This window comes from Lolium rigidum, chromosome 4, assembly GCF_022539505.1.
Source record: "Lolium rigidum isolate FL_2022 chromosome 4, APGP_CSIRO_Lrig_0.1, whole genome shotgun sequence".
Lineage (NCBI taxonomy): Eukaryota > Viridiplantae > Streptophyta > Magnoliopsida > Poales > Poaceae > Lolium > Lolium rigidum.
Window position 1 is genome coordinate 255741715 of NC_061511.1, and position 15217 is coordinate 255756931.

The following is a 15217-nucleotide window of genomic DNA, read 5'->3' on the forward strand; positions in this document are numbered from 1 at the left end:
TCTGCCAATCTATTAATAATCGTCAATAGCAGTATAAACATGCGACCACCTAGCGAAGGAACACAAAAACCGATCGGATCACATGAGAACCATCGGGCACACGACTTCACGCGCCCTCCACCAATGCAAGACGCACCGCTACAGAGAGAATAGGGCGGGGAGGACCTTATTTTGACTTCAAGATGGAGCCGTCGGCTCACATCCCGAAGAAGACATTGAAAACAACATAACATGAAACGAAAACTCCCCGCTGGCGAGAGTCCGTGGTCCACCACACCTCCAAGGCCCCAAGGCCACCGGAGACGGAGCGGACCAACGGCGTCGCCAGCGAGGGGATTGAACCCTAGATGGGTTTTCCTGGTCGCCTTACGCTCGCCTCCTCCTGAGACCCGTACGTACCGGTTGAAACTTGTGTTCACATCTATCTAATGATATTGATTTTATATTTTGCATGTTAAAGATTTTTGGTAAAAACTTAGTTAAATTTGATATAGTTTAACTTTCTAGAAATAATATAAGTCTTAACCTTTAGGATGGAGGTAGTATCACAAAACCATAACTGATGAGGCTATTTACATAACCCAAGGGAATAATTTTCGAAGTACGTTATGTTGAAATACATTGCTTGCGAGAACAGTCGAGTGATCTAATTTAAAATTTAAGACGATGTCAAAACCAGGAGCTGTCAAATTAAGACCCGACTAACCAATATTAATAGCCTAACCAACAAATTACTAAAAAATAAAGTTGTTCCCTTCCTCGATATCACCTCTTAGTCCTGTTCGATCCTAGATGTGAGGGAGAGTGTTGCTGCCTTTTTCGTTTTTACTCGTTACATGTACTTTTTTAATACTATAACTTCTTCAGATTTTTGGCCGAAGGTAAAAAAAATAAAGAAACGTTCAAATAGTTTGTTCAATCTGCAGGACAAAAGAGAGGAGAGATCCATATATTACGCCATGTGGCACCTGACCAGTGGGTCCAGTTTGTCTGAATCAATGCCAACCCGACTTAATTCATGAGAACTGAGTTGTCTGAAATAACTTACTCAAAAGCTGTTTTTTTTATAAAACGTTCTTCCTTTGTAAAATCCTAACCTCAATAATTATGTTTTTGTTATCTTTGCTCTTTATACATAGAAATAGCACAACAATATACTTCCATTTTGTAGGATGGAGAGACAAGTCGCTTGTTTTGAAATTTACCATGGAGAAAATTATCATGGATAAGCCAAGTTTTATTTGTTCAGTTGCTGCTGCTCATTAGAATGCTGAAGCAAAGTCAGAATTTTACTCTTAGGCAGTAGTTGTAATCAAATGCTGCACATCCTCGCAAAGAAAACTCTCCATGGTACTCCCTCCGTTCCTTTTTAATTGACTCGAATTTAGTACTTAGTTACACAACTGTTGGTTACTGTTACGTACACACCAAATGAACCAATCAGCAGAGATACCTAAAATTGAAACAACAGACGATGGTCTAAACTTCCGTCATTTTGACCGTGGTATAGTACATGCGTCAGTTGACACTTGTGCAGCTCATGGTTTCTTACCAATAATATACATAAACAGCAGGATCCTTTCATGGTTTCATCCAAGGAAATCTTGCCATCAATCTGGCTCTGAACATGTAATACGGAGTATGAAATTCTTCAGGAGCCAGGTGAAACACATATCTCGAACGGCCGCGTACATATAGGTCGGTTTGGTGCCTCGGTTCGATGACGATCGAGATCTTTCTGTCTGGGATGATCAGGAAGCTCCCTATCTGGTGTGACATGCCGAACTGCCGACGTACGTAGATGCTTTAATATTGTTCAGCGACTCTCACCGGCTATCCGTTGCGTGCAGCGGCCGCCAGCTCCAGCAAGGATGCAAGACGTCGACTGGCGCCGTCCACGCGCAGCTGACGGCGGCGCTCCGGCGCGCACGCTGCACGTCGGCAGTTTTCCCAAATTCCATCTCCGTTTGCTTTGCTTTCTGAAATATTCAGAAACAGAGTACGGCGCTTTGAAGTTTGAACCGTCAGATTGGGAACAACACTCATAGGATGACTGTCGACACACTGCCGCTCTGAACTGTTTACATTATTTAGGGGTATATATGTATTTGGAGAGTATTTGTGTGCTTTGTATTGGTCGTTTGGGGCGTGCCGGCGAGGGCTGGCCTTCTTCAGAGGGTGATGTTTTCGTTGGACTTAGAATTTGGAAGCTAGCTAGCAGCAGACCTCAGCAGATATTCTGCGTAGCTTAACCTGCCGCCTCAAGCCTGCGAGATGCTCCTATATTAACGCGCAAGCGGAAGGTAGGCGGCCGGTCGACGACCCGCCCCAGACAATACCAAGAGAGGAAGGTAGCAGGCTGGGGCCGCTCAGAAGGAGAGAGCAGTCAGGAAGGAAGGATCAGAGACGACGCTAATGGAGAGGAGCTTGGTCTGCGCCCGTTTCTTCTTCTCCTTCCCCTGGGCTTCCTCGCTCCGGCTCGGCTGCATCCTGCTCTTGCTCCTCTCAGGTAGACCCCCAAACACACCGCTTTTGGTCTCGGTTTCACTTCTTAATTTCCCGTATGTGCAGTTGTGCATGCATTCATGGCAGCGACAAGTGTTTCTTTTGCAGTAGTAGTTCCATAGTCTCCATACACACAGAAAAAAGATCCAATTAATAATCCATTTATGTTTGATTAATTTCTCTCTCATTTCAATCTGGAGATTCAGTGGACGGGTAAGTTAGTGTAGACTGTTCCTCACCATAGAGCTAGCAGTGTTCGAGTTTTTTTTATTTTGGAACGGAGGCAAAAAGGGTGCCAGTCTATTAATTAAGAAAAAGTCTTATAACAAGAAAAAGAGAAAAGATTACAACCGGACTACTATCCCAGCACAATTTCACTCAAACGTTTCGCTCCAACCGTCACCCAAAGCTTTGTTCCCTTCTCAATCTTTTCAAAGATCATCAATGGTGTCCCATGTTTATTGTGAAAATCCCTTTTTTTTAGATAAAAGATAACTTTATTGCTCGACTTTAACTTAATAAAGCCATGGTAGCATACATAGTTCAGGATTGCAACTCACACCCGGCATACAACTTAGCCAAGTACGAAAAAGACAACTAAGACCCCCACACTTGGGCGAGAAAAACAACCGACCTCCATAGGAAGAGAGCAAAGTAGAAGAAGGATCAACTCTTCAGGTTCTTCAAGTTCTTGGCTTCATGGACGCGTACATCCCCTTAGCTCGCACTCCATCCAGCTGAGCCCTTCCTTTTCCATTCCCTTGAACTTTGGCCTTCGGAGCTGCAGAAAAACCACAGTTTTATAGATAATACCAGCAGGATGGTTAATGACCTTTCTTTCTATGGTAAACTTGTTAGGCGTATTCCAAAGAGCACAGGATTGCGCTAAAACATGATCCAGAGAATACGCCGAGTGAATCCAGAAAAACTAGAAAGGATTGCATGGAATTGTGAAAATCCCTCACAATTTCTTTCATTTCAACTTCCGAAGATGTGAGCAGGCATTAAGGCTGGGGTTTGAGGGTGCGGTCATATCGACTATCGAGCGACCAAGACTAGAGGGATCTTGTTGGTCATTGATAAAGAGCAAGAGAGCATAGCCCATGCCAATCTTTTATGAGCATTCAAAAGCGAGTGGTGAAGTGACAATGAACGTCCACCATCGACTCGGTGGTTCTTTTACAAAGTGAACAAATGCCACAATTAGGTCAACCTCTCTCTTCAAAATGATCTGCTAGCCAAATTCTATTTTGCACGTTCGCACGAGCTTTGAACATTCAGGCGAGAACAAAATTTTGCAAACTGGGCGTCGACAATGAGGTCCTACATAGTACGGGTACTGTAAAACAGCTGTACTGGTATTATTCAAAAAAACGTGGAGCTGTAGCGACTGCTCTTGTGTATATCAGGTCGTTTTCTACGGATTAGCTTTGATTTCTTTCAGTCGGCAGTCCGACGTGTCCTTGACAGGGAAGAAAACGAGTTTTCCGTATATCATCCTATGGAAATCAATAAATTTTCAACGTCATCCCGGTGACCCCCTGTTGAAACCATGCACATTTGATTTTGACACTTGTTCGTGTATTTTGTTTTCTCTGGTTGTTGCGTGCATCACGAAATGCTACTATTTCTGTACATTTTTGGCCGCGAACGACCTCTTATCTGAAGCTATTTTTATAGAAAACAACAATTTGTAAGTCGATGCTAGACTAGAGCCACTCGATCTAAACATTAAGATTTATGCTAGTACAAAGCTATGAGAGGATCTTTATTGAGTAAAATAAATATATAGTACTGAAAAAGTACTGAAAAATTAATCACACCCCTATGTTTTCCAAAAAAATATATCATGTTCTCATTACCTGGATATTTTCTTTCTAATCTTTGACCTTGAAAGAGGAACTTCAATTTTTTCTAAAGAAACCAAAGGGAAGAGGCCCTTGGCTATCTGTATAGAAGATTTAGTGAGTACTACCTTCATTACAATCAATAAGTCTTATATTTCTTTCTAAAAGTTAAACTATGTAAAGTTTGATAAATTTTTCCTAAAAAATCATTAACATGGATAATACAAAATCAACACATTAGATACATCATAAAATATATTTTCATGTCATATATATATATATAATTTTATAGTTATTGATAGTTTTTACTAAAAATTTAATCAAACTTCAGTTAACTTGATTAAAAAAATATAAGCTTTATTATTTATTAAAATGTAGGTAGTAGTACAACCTAAGAGCAACTCCAATAGTATAGCCGGTTGTTGGCTATAAGCAAGATGCCATGTCATCTATAGCCAACATATTTCCAATAAGTATAATAGTTGACTATAAAGATGTACTAAGAGCAAGTACAATAGAGTCCAGTCAGCTAACTATAAGACATTAAATAATACTCCCTCCGTTCCTTTATATAATGCCTATTGTTTTTTCTCATTTGTTTCAGAATATAAGAGTAAAACTATGTTTTCTTTGCAAAGAACCCCTTCCACCGATCAGGTCAAGTCTAGAAAATCTGGAAACCGAACTGGTCATGTATTTCTGAGATCTGTTTTCAGTTTCCTATTTTTTCTGTGATATCGCTAGGAGGTTTTGTGTTAAAAAAAGGCTCGCGCTAATTTCCGTGCCAAAAAACAATAGGCACTATAGAAAGGAACGGAGGGAGTATATTTTAGATGAGTTGGAGGAGAGAGAAGAGGAGAGAGAAGGGAGGTGGGCTACTATGCAATAGCCAGCTCTTGCACGTGCTTCTAGGCACCTTGTGAGAGTGAAAGGTGGACCATATATTAGTAAAGTACTACATTCTTATAGCCAACTATTGTACATGTTAGCTATATGATGACTACAAATGATATGACATCTTGTTATAGCCAACAGTTGGCTATACTATTGAAATTGCTCTAAGTACTTTTTCAATGAAGTACCCACCTTTCATTCACATAACATGCCTAGGAGCACGTGCTAGAGCTAGCTCTTGCATAAGAGCTCACTTACATTCTCTCTCCTCCAACTAGACAAAAATATACTATTTTAATTCCTGTAATCAGCTGACTAGGACTTATTGTACTTGGTCTAACTCTTTCACTCTCGTACCCAGGCGGGGAGCATGCATCAACCCATGCCTACCTACCATACCAGCTATGAACTTCACATCATAGTTGCTTCTTGTAGTAGTACAACAATTTATTTATTTTAGAAAGACAGAAGCAAAACGGCGCTACAAGTCTACAGCTATATATTCATTCAATATTTTGATGTCTTCGGGGTTCGGTCTTCTGAATTTGTTTTCTTTCACTCTCGTACGTATGGCTCGACGCTGACCTCAGCCAATGGTTTTGTATCGGCGGCGACGGCGCCACTGAAGTTCGGCATCAACTACGGGCAGATAGCGAACAACCTCCCGCCCCCGACGCAGGTCTCCGGCATCCTCCAATCGCTCAACGTCAAGAGGGTCAAGCTCTATGACGCCGACCCGTCCGTCCTCAAGGCCTTCGCCGGCACGGGCGTCGAGTTCACCGTCAGCGGCGGGGACCTCGTCCACATGTCCGACGCCAGCAATGCCCGCGCCTGGGTAACGCAGAACGTGCAGCCCTTCCTCCCGGCCACCCGCATCACCAGCATCATCGTCGGCAACGAGGTGCTCTCCGGCGATGACACGGCCGCCATGCAGAGCCTCCTCCCCGCCATGCAGGCAGTCCACCAGGCGCTGGTGGACCTCGGCCTCGACGGCGAGGTGAACGTGTCGACGTCCCAGTCCGTCAACGTGCTCGCCAGCAGCTACCCGCCGTCGTCCGGCGTGTTCCGGGAGGACCTCGCGCAGTACATGGAGCCGCTGCTCGACTTCCACGCCCAGGTGGGATCGCCGTTCCTGATCAACGCGTACCCGTTCTTCGCCTACAAGGCGAGCCCGTCGACCGTGTCGCTGCCGTACGTGCTGTTCGAGCCCAACCCCGGCGTGCGCGACCCTGGCACGAACCTCACCTACGACAACATGCTCTATGCCCAGATCGACGCCGTGTACGCGGCCATGGAGGCCATGGGGCACACCGACGTCTCCGTGAGGATCTCCGAGACCGGGTGGCCGTCCAGCGGGGACGCCGACGAGGTGGGTGCCACTGTGCAGAACGCCGCCGCGTATAACCGGAACCTGATGAAGAGTCGCGGCGGGGCAGGGAACGCCGCGAAGGCCAGACGTCCCCGTCGACGTGCTCGTCTTCGCGCTCTTCAACGAGAACATGAAGTCCGGCCAGGCGTCCGAGAAGAACTACGGGCTGTTCTACCCCAACGGCACTTCTGTGTACGATCTCGGGCTCGACAATGGCACGTCGCCCGGCACGTCGCCGACGACATCGGGGTTTTACTCTTCTTCCAAGCAGATGGTAAGATATTTCTGAATCTTCTGCCTGCTGTATGCATATTTCACATGTTACAGGACTTCTAAATAACGTTTAAGCAGACGGTTAAAAAACAAAGCCTGTCTGTTTGCTTAACTAATCAAACGTCTCAATGAAACTTGGCAAAACCAGCATTATATAAGAAGCAAAAATGAGCTACATTGAAATCTTAATACATCACCGTCTGACCATGGCTGATGGCTCTGTCACTGTAAACTTATTACCACTCTTTCACGTTTGTTCACTCTTGCAGATATCGTTCCCGGTGTGGGTGGTTGTCCTACTTGCAGCATTTTTCTTGTAATAATCACCGTCCACAAGTTTATAATACGCTCACCCACGATTGAGATTGTTTACTAACTGATAGCTCAGTTTGTGCCTACATAGGCACATGAGATCAGCCTATACATTATTCTGACATTGACATTGGAGCTAGTTATCTTGATTTCTACAATACTACTAATTAATTCAGCTGTTCTTGATATTTCAAAGGGGATGCCCAGTAGATTTTTTTGTTTTTTTTCATTAGCTCATAATTGATTTTTGGATCGTTGTCTACACCTTTTTTTTCTTCTTCCTCCCCCACCAAACCGCGTGTCCCCCCTGCCTATGACCGGGGCCACAAGTAGTCGTATACTCTCATGACTTTACCCCCACGGGTCTTTTCGTCGCCCCAACCACCCCTCTAACTCCAAGAGGCTTGGTTTTCTTTCCCTTTGTCGGTGTCTACCTCCCAACTCCAACCCGTGTATCCCCACTCGTAACCCCTAAATCTAGCAAGGTCAAGTGAGCATAATTGTATTGATATCCTACATAACCTTCGTGTCCTTAACCACCGTTTATTCATTCATGTAATTCAGGTCTAGGGTTAGGGTTTAGTCGGTCCCTGTATCTTATATTTGTGTATATATACACACCCTATACATAAATATAAGATGTGGTGCATAATCTTCTCCTTCATAGTATCAACCTTCTCTCAATCCTAAACCTATCTACATAACCTTGTGCACCATCTCCTCCCATGGCATCTAGCCCCTACGGCTCTTCCTATTCCGACGGCTTCATCCCCGTGGGCAATCCCTTCACCACGATCCGCAGCCACCCCATCTGCCACATTATCCCACTCATCCCCGACCTTGAGAAATCCACCTCCTCCACATTGCACACTTGCTACATGGTTTGTAGATCTACTTGAACTCCCAAGATCCATCCATGGTGAAAAAACAACGAGATAGATCGAGGTTAACTCACCGAGAGGTTACAGAAGGCTTAGTGACGACTCCGATTCGAGTGATCCCCGCATTTAGGAAAATCCTAACAGTGAGGATATCTCCGCCTTGCTCCTTCGACCGAGCGTAGGATCTCTCCACCGGTATGCACATGTACAGTCTAGCAATCCGACAGGGCTCCGCCATCCAAGGAAAAGCTATGTCGGCGAGAGTAATTCATCCTTCCAGCATATGCTGTTGTCGAGAAGAACCCAACACGCAATATGAAGAGAGAGAAGATCCTTGAGGCAATATTATTTTACAACGAGAGAGGGGTGCTTGGTTTAGATAGGAGGACCAATGGGAGGTAGGGCTTGGGGAAGGGTCATCCTTGGTACCCCCATATAGAAGGTCTAGTTGTCGCCCCTCCCTTATGGAAGGTTTGGCCTGGACCCTCCCAAAACCCTAGCCTACCTCCCCACGTGGAAAGGGTGGGTGGCGGGGGACCCCTTACTTATTTGTCCTCTCCAAATTGGGGGTTGGTGCGACAAGCCAAGTGGGCCCATGGGGACCATGCAACCACCCCTCTCTTGGCCATCCCCTTCCGAACAACCCTCCAAGTGATTCTAGACTCATCTGGAACTTTTCCAAAAAAACACCAACACCCTAATTCTCCAATATAACTGAAAGGGCATTTCCTTCCCTAAGTGAGTTTTGTGTTTTGTGTCAGTACACGAAAAAGTTTTACCCTATGCTATTTGTCTTAGGTACATTCGCTGATACCCAAAATATGGTGTCGGATGCTTCGAAAAGGAATAATGGCGTTAGTTTTATCCGAGATTTTATAGTTCGTTGGTTGTAGTGATCCCTAGGGAAAGCAAGGTGGAAACGTGTTTCTCACACGCACAAACCAGAAATGCACACTACCACAACCTTCACAATCTCCCAAAGATCATTCTCTTGCATATTTTCTGAGCTAGTTGTTTTCCGCCCTGCGAGCCGACACTACCGCCCCATCCTGCTCAGCTGCTGATGTCAACAAGTGTCATGTGGAAGTAGATTGTTTCGAATAGAAGAGTATCGAATAAGTGAGGAGCTGAATTGCAATGGTTTTATTGTCTCTTGTTACTTTTACTAAGTTGTACCTACTGTTATTGTCATTGCATATTCGACGGTACTCCGGTGAGGGGAGACTCATAGAGGAGGGAGAGAGAGGGAGCCATGGGGCGAGGAGTCACTAGGACGGGGTCACACGAGTTACCCAGCTTCAGACTTTGCAACGGCGACGAGATCCTACGTGTTGCTGTAATTCACTATAAGGCAACAAGTGCGTGATTACAATGAGTTTGTCTTGCCGCAAGAGTTCCCAGAATCCGGCTTATAAAGGCTCCGGATCTAGGGTTACAAAGTAGGTCGTACGACGGACGCAGTCGATGAACCGGACGCAGTCACATGGCGAGCGTAGTGGATCGGCGGGGCCGTGCAGCTTTAGCCAGAAGTAGTCGATGTAGCGGATGTAGTCGACGAAGTGACGGATCCTCGACAGGTAAGACCCCGAGTATATCGGGTCAGCGATAGGCGAGCCCCCGAGTATGACGAGTCCGCGACGGTGGGCGGTCAACCGAGCAGAGTAATTGAAGTTTTGTTTCAATCTGCAGTTATAATGTAGTGCGCAAATTTGCGCACAAATAATAGCACGACCCAAAAATATTTGGCCAAATAAATTTTTGCAAGTAAAAATTAATTGGAAATATAGCACCTGACATTTTTGTATCGGATGTTTATCGCTGATGAACTGGATGGCTTGATCCATGTAGGGGAGTAGTAGTTGATGAGGTGAACGTGTGATGACGAACGGGGTCGATAAAGCAAAGTAGTCGAAACTTATTCTCGATCTGCAGTTATATTACGGCGTAAAAACTGTACGTAAATAGTAGTGCGAGCCAAAAAAGTATTTGACCAAGTAAATTTTGCGAATAAAAATTAGCTGGAAAAATAGCACCTGATAGTTCTTGCGTCAGATGGAGATGGAGTTACGACGGCGATTGAGTTGGATTTTATTTTGCTGCATCGTGGTGGCCGAGTTGCTGTTTTTGGTATCCAATAGTCTTGTGCTCTTCTCGATCTGATTTTTGGATGAAAGAAAAACGATCGTATCCCGTTGAGACTTGTGAACAACGTGCACTTAGAGCATCCCCACTCGTTGGCGCTCCCCACGCCCAAATCCGGACGAAACTACCGCCGGATTGGACGAAATTAAGTCGTGGGGAGTACCATATTTCCAGTCGTCCACCCGGAGTTCGGCGGATAGAGTTTAAATTCAAACAAATCGCCGTCCCGCGCTACAAGTACGGGCAGTTGATCGGCAAAAGGAGCAAAAGGATCAGCCACAGATCGGCGATCGGAGGGAAATTACACGGAGACAGGCTCGTCGGCAGTCCCGGCCGGCACGGCGGTGTCCGACGGACCAGTTTCCTCACACGCCGTGGCCGAAGCGGCTGCGGCGGGCGACGATGAAGCAGCGGCGGCAGTGGACGTCGAAGCAGCCGCAGTCGACGAGGTAGATGGTGAGGTAGACGAGGTAGGAGCCGGCGGAGACGACGTAGTGGCTCGGAGGATGTCGTTGCGGTGGCCCCGGTACCAATTCCTCGTCTCCTCGTCCATCGGTTCCATGTCGCCGCCGCCCATGAGGAACGCCAAGTCCGTGTTCCTCTTCTTCGTCGCCACCGTCGTCTTCGGCAGGGCGATCCGGGCGCCTTGGTTGGCGAGCATCTCCCGCCACCTGCCGTCGAACTTGTCGTTCCTCCCGTCGGCGTGCGATCTCAAGTCGGCCCAGCACTTGTCGATCGACGCCCGCATCCTGTCGGCGGGATTGTCCGTCCGTTTGAGCTCTTTCTGCTTCTTCGGCCGAGCTCGGGGCGCCCTTCCGCCGCGCAAGCCGGCGGAGCGTCGGGGTTGTACTGCTCGGTCTTGCTTTTCGAGAGGGACGTGCGAACTTCCTTCCACTTCTCGCACTTCTCGAGGCGGGCGTAGACGTTGAGGAACTTGAACTGCAGGCCGGTGTCGTCCGTGTACATGTCCAAAGCTCGGCGCAGCTGGGGAAAAAAGAGCACGGCGATACGGGTCAGCTAACGACGATGTACCTCGGTGGTGTAGGGCCGGCGGATCATACCCTTTGCTCCATGTCGTGGCCGCTGATCGGCCGTTTGTCGATCTCCTCCGGTACGCCGTGCCATTTGCTGCACGCCGTCTGCATGATCCCCCAATGGGTGGCCATTGCCTTGTCTCCCCGGTACACGTTCATGTTCGTCTTGTTGAAGTAGGGATCGACGAGCTTGCGTTCCTCGTACGCCTGCCTCACTCGAAACCAGTATGTGTCGAACGACTGATTGGCCCCGATTATGCCGTTCGTGGACACGGTCATCCAAGCTTCGGCGAGGCACTCCTCTTCCTTCGGCGTCCATTTGATACGCGGTTCGGCAGGTGGCGAGTCCTTCTTCCTCTTCTTCTTCCCCTTCGACAGGTTGGCGGCGGCTTCAGTTGGCTCTTCTTCTTCCTCGCCTTCTTCTTCGACGGCTTGGCTTCCGTCGGCAACATCCTCCCGATGCTCGTTGCGCGCCGCCACGGCTGCCGTCGCCCTCGTCTCCTCTTGCGTGAAGAACCCCGGGCACGCAGCGGCGGCGGTCATGAAGAACCCCGGGCTCGCAGCGGCGGCGGCGGAGCCGGAGGTGATCATCTCGTGGATCTCCTCTTCGTTCGGCGCCGCCATCGCACCGAACGCGAGCGGCCCTCGTCGCAGGGCCGGCGAGGTGCCCTCGAACAGGCCGACGCCGACGTCAAGCTCGGGCGGCGACGGTGTGGGCTTGGACGGTTGGACGTAGGCGCCCTCTTGGAACACGGCAGTCGGCGACGGCGAGTACAGCGAAGGTGAGAAGGAAGACGGGGAACTTGTTGTACCTTGCGTCGGCCATTGGCCGGGAACACGCCGCCGCTATAGGCCATGCTGATTAACCTCAAGTGTTCGTCTTGGGCCGCCTCCGCCGACCTCTTGGCGGCGGCTCTTTTCACCCTCTCCGCCACGGCGCTTGTTTCCACGTCGCGCCGTTTCTCGTCCGCCGCCCACTCGGCGTTCGACATGCCCGGCGGCTTCGTCTTCTTCTTCCGCATCTTCCTCGCCGGCGCCTTCGGCGGCATTGTGGTGGACGAGAAGACGAGGAGGAGAGTGGTGGTGGACGAGAAGACGCCGCCGGGAACCGGAGCTGGAAGACGAGGAGATTGGGGGATTTCGGCGGGAGAGAATGGGGATATGCAAGCAAATTGGAGGGAATGGGGAAATGCAAGCAAATTGGAGGGAAAATCACAGGATTTGGTTTTCCAGTCGCCGACTACGCGGGTCCACACGCCGTTTCGCGCGCTTTCGTTTCGTCCGGAGTCCCCGAGCGCGCCCGGGGGCCGGGGGTGGCGTGGGCTCGCCGGATGGATTAAGGGCCAAATCCGGACGAAAACGAGGAACCGGGGGCGCGACTGGGCCGAATTTCGCCGTCCGGATGGAAAAAACGTCGCTCGGGGGCCTCGTCGGGGGGACGAGTGGAGATACTCTTATTCTCTTCAGACGACTTGCTTCTGGTCAGGTGATGCGTGTGTCCGGCTGAGCGTTCTCCTGGGGACTTGACCCGATTGATTCCGATCTCTGCTCCTCTGCGTTGGTTCTCTTGGATCCTTACAATGCACAATGATCCGACTGATTTGACTAGCCGATGCGGCGGCATGTGCAGGAGAGCTACCGCGAGGGCAGCGTTGATGTCGATCCTGGCCGCGCAACTCGAACGTCGAGTTACAGCATAAACGATCTTCCAGCGAATCTTTCAGATGTGATCTCGCTTCTCCTTCTTGTCTTTAATCTCGATGTTTGTTGATGAACTCGATGGATCCCGTCCGGATAGCGAAATCCAGTCGTCGCGATTCCCACAGACGGCGTCAATTGACGAGGCATCACCTCGTCAATGCCTACGTATTGTAGACTTGGGTTTCAGGAGAGAGCGACGATGGAGATTCCGGGAGCGAGATTAGACACACGATATACCCAGCTTCGGGTTCCCTCGGTGGAGGATCCCTACGTGCTGCTAGCAATCTAGTATATGAGCACAAGTATGTTTACAAGGTGCCGCCGTAGGCGGAGCTATGTGTCTTATCTTCTGTCTATCTCCCCTTCTATCGGGTACCCTGGCTGGCTTTATATATGCAACCAGCCTAGGGTTTTACAAGAGTCCTAGTCGACTACTTCTTCGGGTTGCCTTGTTGGGCCTTCTCCATATTGGACCGAGCCGAGCCAGGTATACTAATAATAGGTACCTAAAGGGTATGCCCATGTCAGGTGCTGAATCGGAGGCGTGGGTCGATGATGGGCTGGAACCACATCCAGCAGAATCGCCTCCTCGGCCACGAGCAGCTGATGGAGGACTACTTCGCCGAGATACCTACCTATCCGTCCCATCTATTGCGTAGGAGGTATCGCATGCGTCGTAGTTTGTTCGTCAAAATCGTCAAGGCCTGCGAAGCCGGTTCGCATTACTTCAAGCAACATAGAAATGCCGCCGGCGTGATGGGATTTAGCCCGTTCCAAAAAAATCTCTGCTGCCATGAGGGTGATTGGGTACGGCATCCCTGCGGATTACACCGACGAGTATCTTCGAATTGGCGAAGATACTACATCGGAGTCGGTGCGTAGATTTGCTCGCCTGATTATCAAGTTGTTTGTGCCAACCTATCTCCGATCTCCTAATGAGGATGACACCAAAAGATTGATGGAGATAAATGAGAAAAGAGGTTGGCCGGCCATGCTTGGTAGTCTTGATTGTATGCATTGGACAAGGAAGAATCGTCCCAAGGCATGGCATGAACAGTACTGTGGCAGGAGCAAAGATGCAACCATTATACTTGAAGCTTTTGAAGCTGTTGCATCACAAGATTTGTGGATTTGGCATTCTTTTTTGTTTGTTTGCCGGGAACACTCAGTGACATCAACGTGCTGCAAAGATCTCCTTTATTTGCTAAATTAGCAAATGGGGAAGCACCCACTTGCAACTACAAGATCATGAACAATGAGTACACAATGAGATATTACCTAGCCGATGGCATCTATCTGGATTGGGCAACTTTTGTTTTGTTAAGTCTATCAAGGATCCCCACGATAGAATATAAGCTAAATTTGCTAAAGCTCAAGAAGCAGCTCTCGCAAGTACATTGAGAGAGCCTTCGGTGTTTTGCAAGCAAGATTTGCCATTGTTCGTGGCCCAACCTGATTTTAGGAGAAAAGCCCCTTGTTAATATCATGACATGTTGTGTGATTCTTCACAACATGATCATGGAGGATGAATGAGAGTTTAGCTTGCCCTGCTTCTATGACAACGTTGGCACCCGAGTGAAACCCAGCGCAATCCGGATCGCATTGAAGCTTTCCTTGAAACTCATCGCCAGATTGAGAATGCCAGTACCCATGCCCAGCTAGTTTATGATCTGAAATGCACCACTGCAGCGACATGGGCGTCACCTTTGATCCTACCATTTCATTCATTTATTTGTCACATGTATCATTGTTGAGATATTTATTCATTTATCCAATTTTTCGAGAATTGTTGTAATTTGGTTGAAACATTTTTTTATTTGTTCAATTTTCCTAAAACTGTTGTAATAATTTGATTCAGACTATTGTTTATGTGTTGTAATAATTTGGATGATTATTTGATTAATAATGATCGACTGTTGTATTTGTCTTGCCTATGAATTCTATGAAAACCCTTCCTTTACAGGTTCAGAAGCCATTTTTCGACCCGTAAACACGAGTTCGGTGAACTGAACTCCGGATTTTCAGTTAGCGTTTTTACGGGCTCTGCTAGAGATGCTCTTCCTGCAGCAGCTGATTGATGCGTTCAAGAGGTTGTTCCCATGGGGAGGAGATTGGCAAGCTAAAGAGCATGTGAAGAAGCAGTTTCTGGTGAGGTTTGTCTCACCTCAGCGGCTGGAGGAGATGATTAAAAGGGAGAAAAAATGTGATAAGGATTGCTAATGGAGTTTGTTGCAGATGATTTCTCAAATTGTCTACTGT

General features: G+C 47.9%; 1 pseudogene; it reads left to right on the forward strand.

Moving 5' to 3' along the window:
* The first annotated feature begins 2264 nt into the window (after positions 1 to 2264).
* LOC124707545 lies at positions 2265 to 7388 on the forward strand (annotated as a pseudogene).
* The last annotated feature ends 7829 nt before the right edge of the window (positions 7389 to 15217 follow it).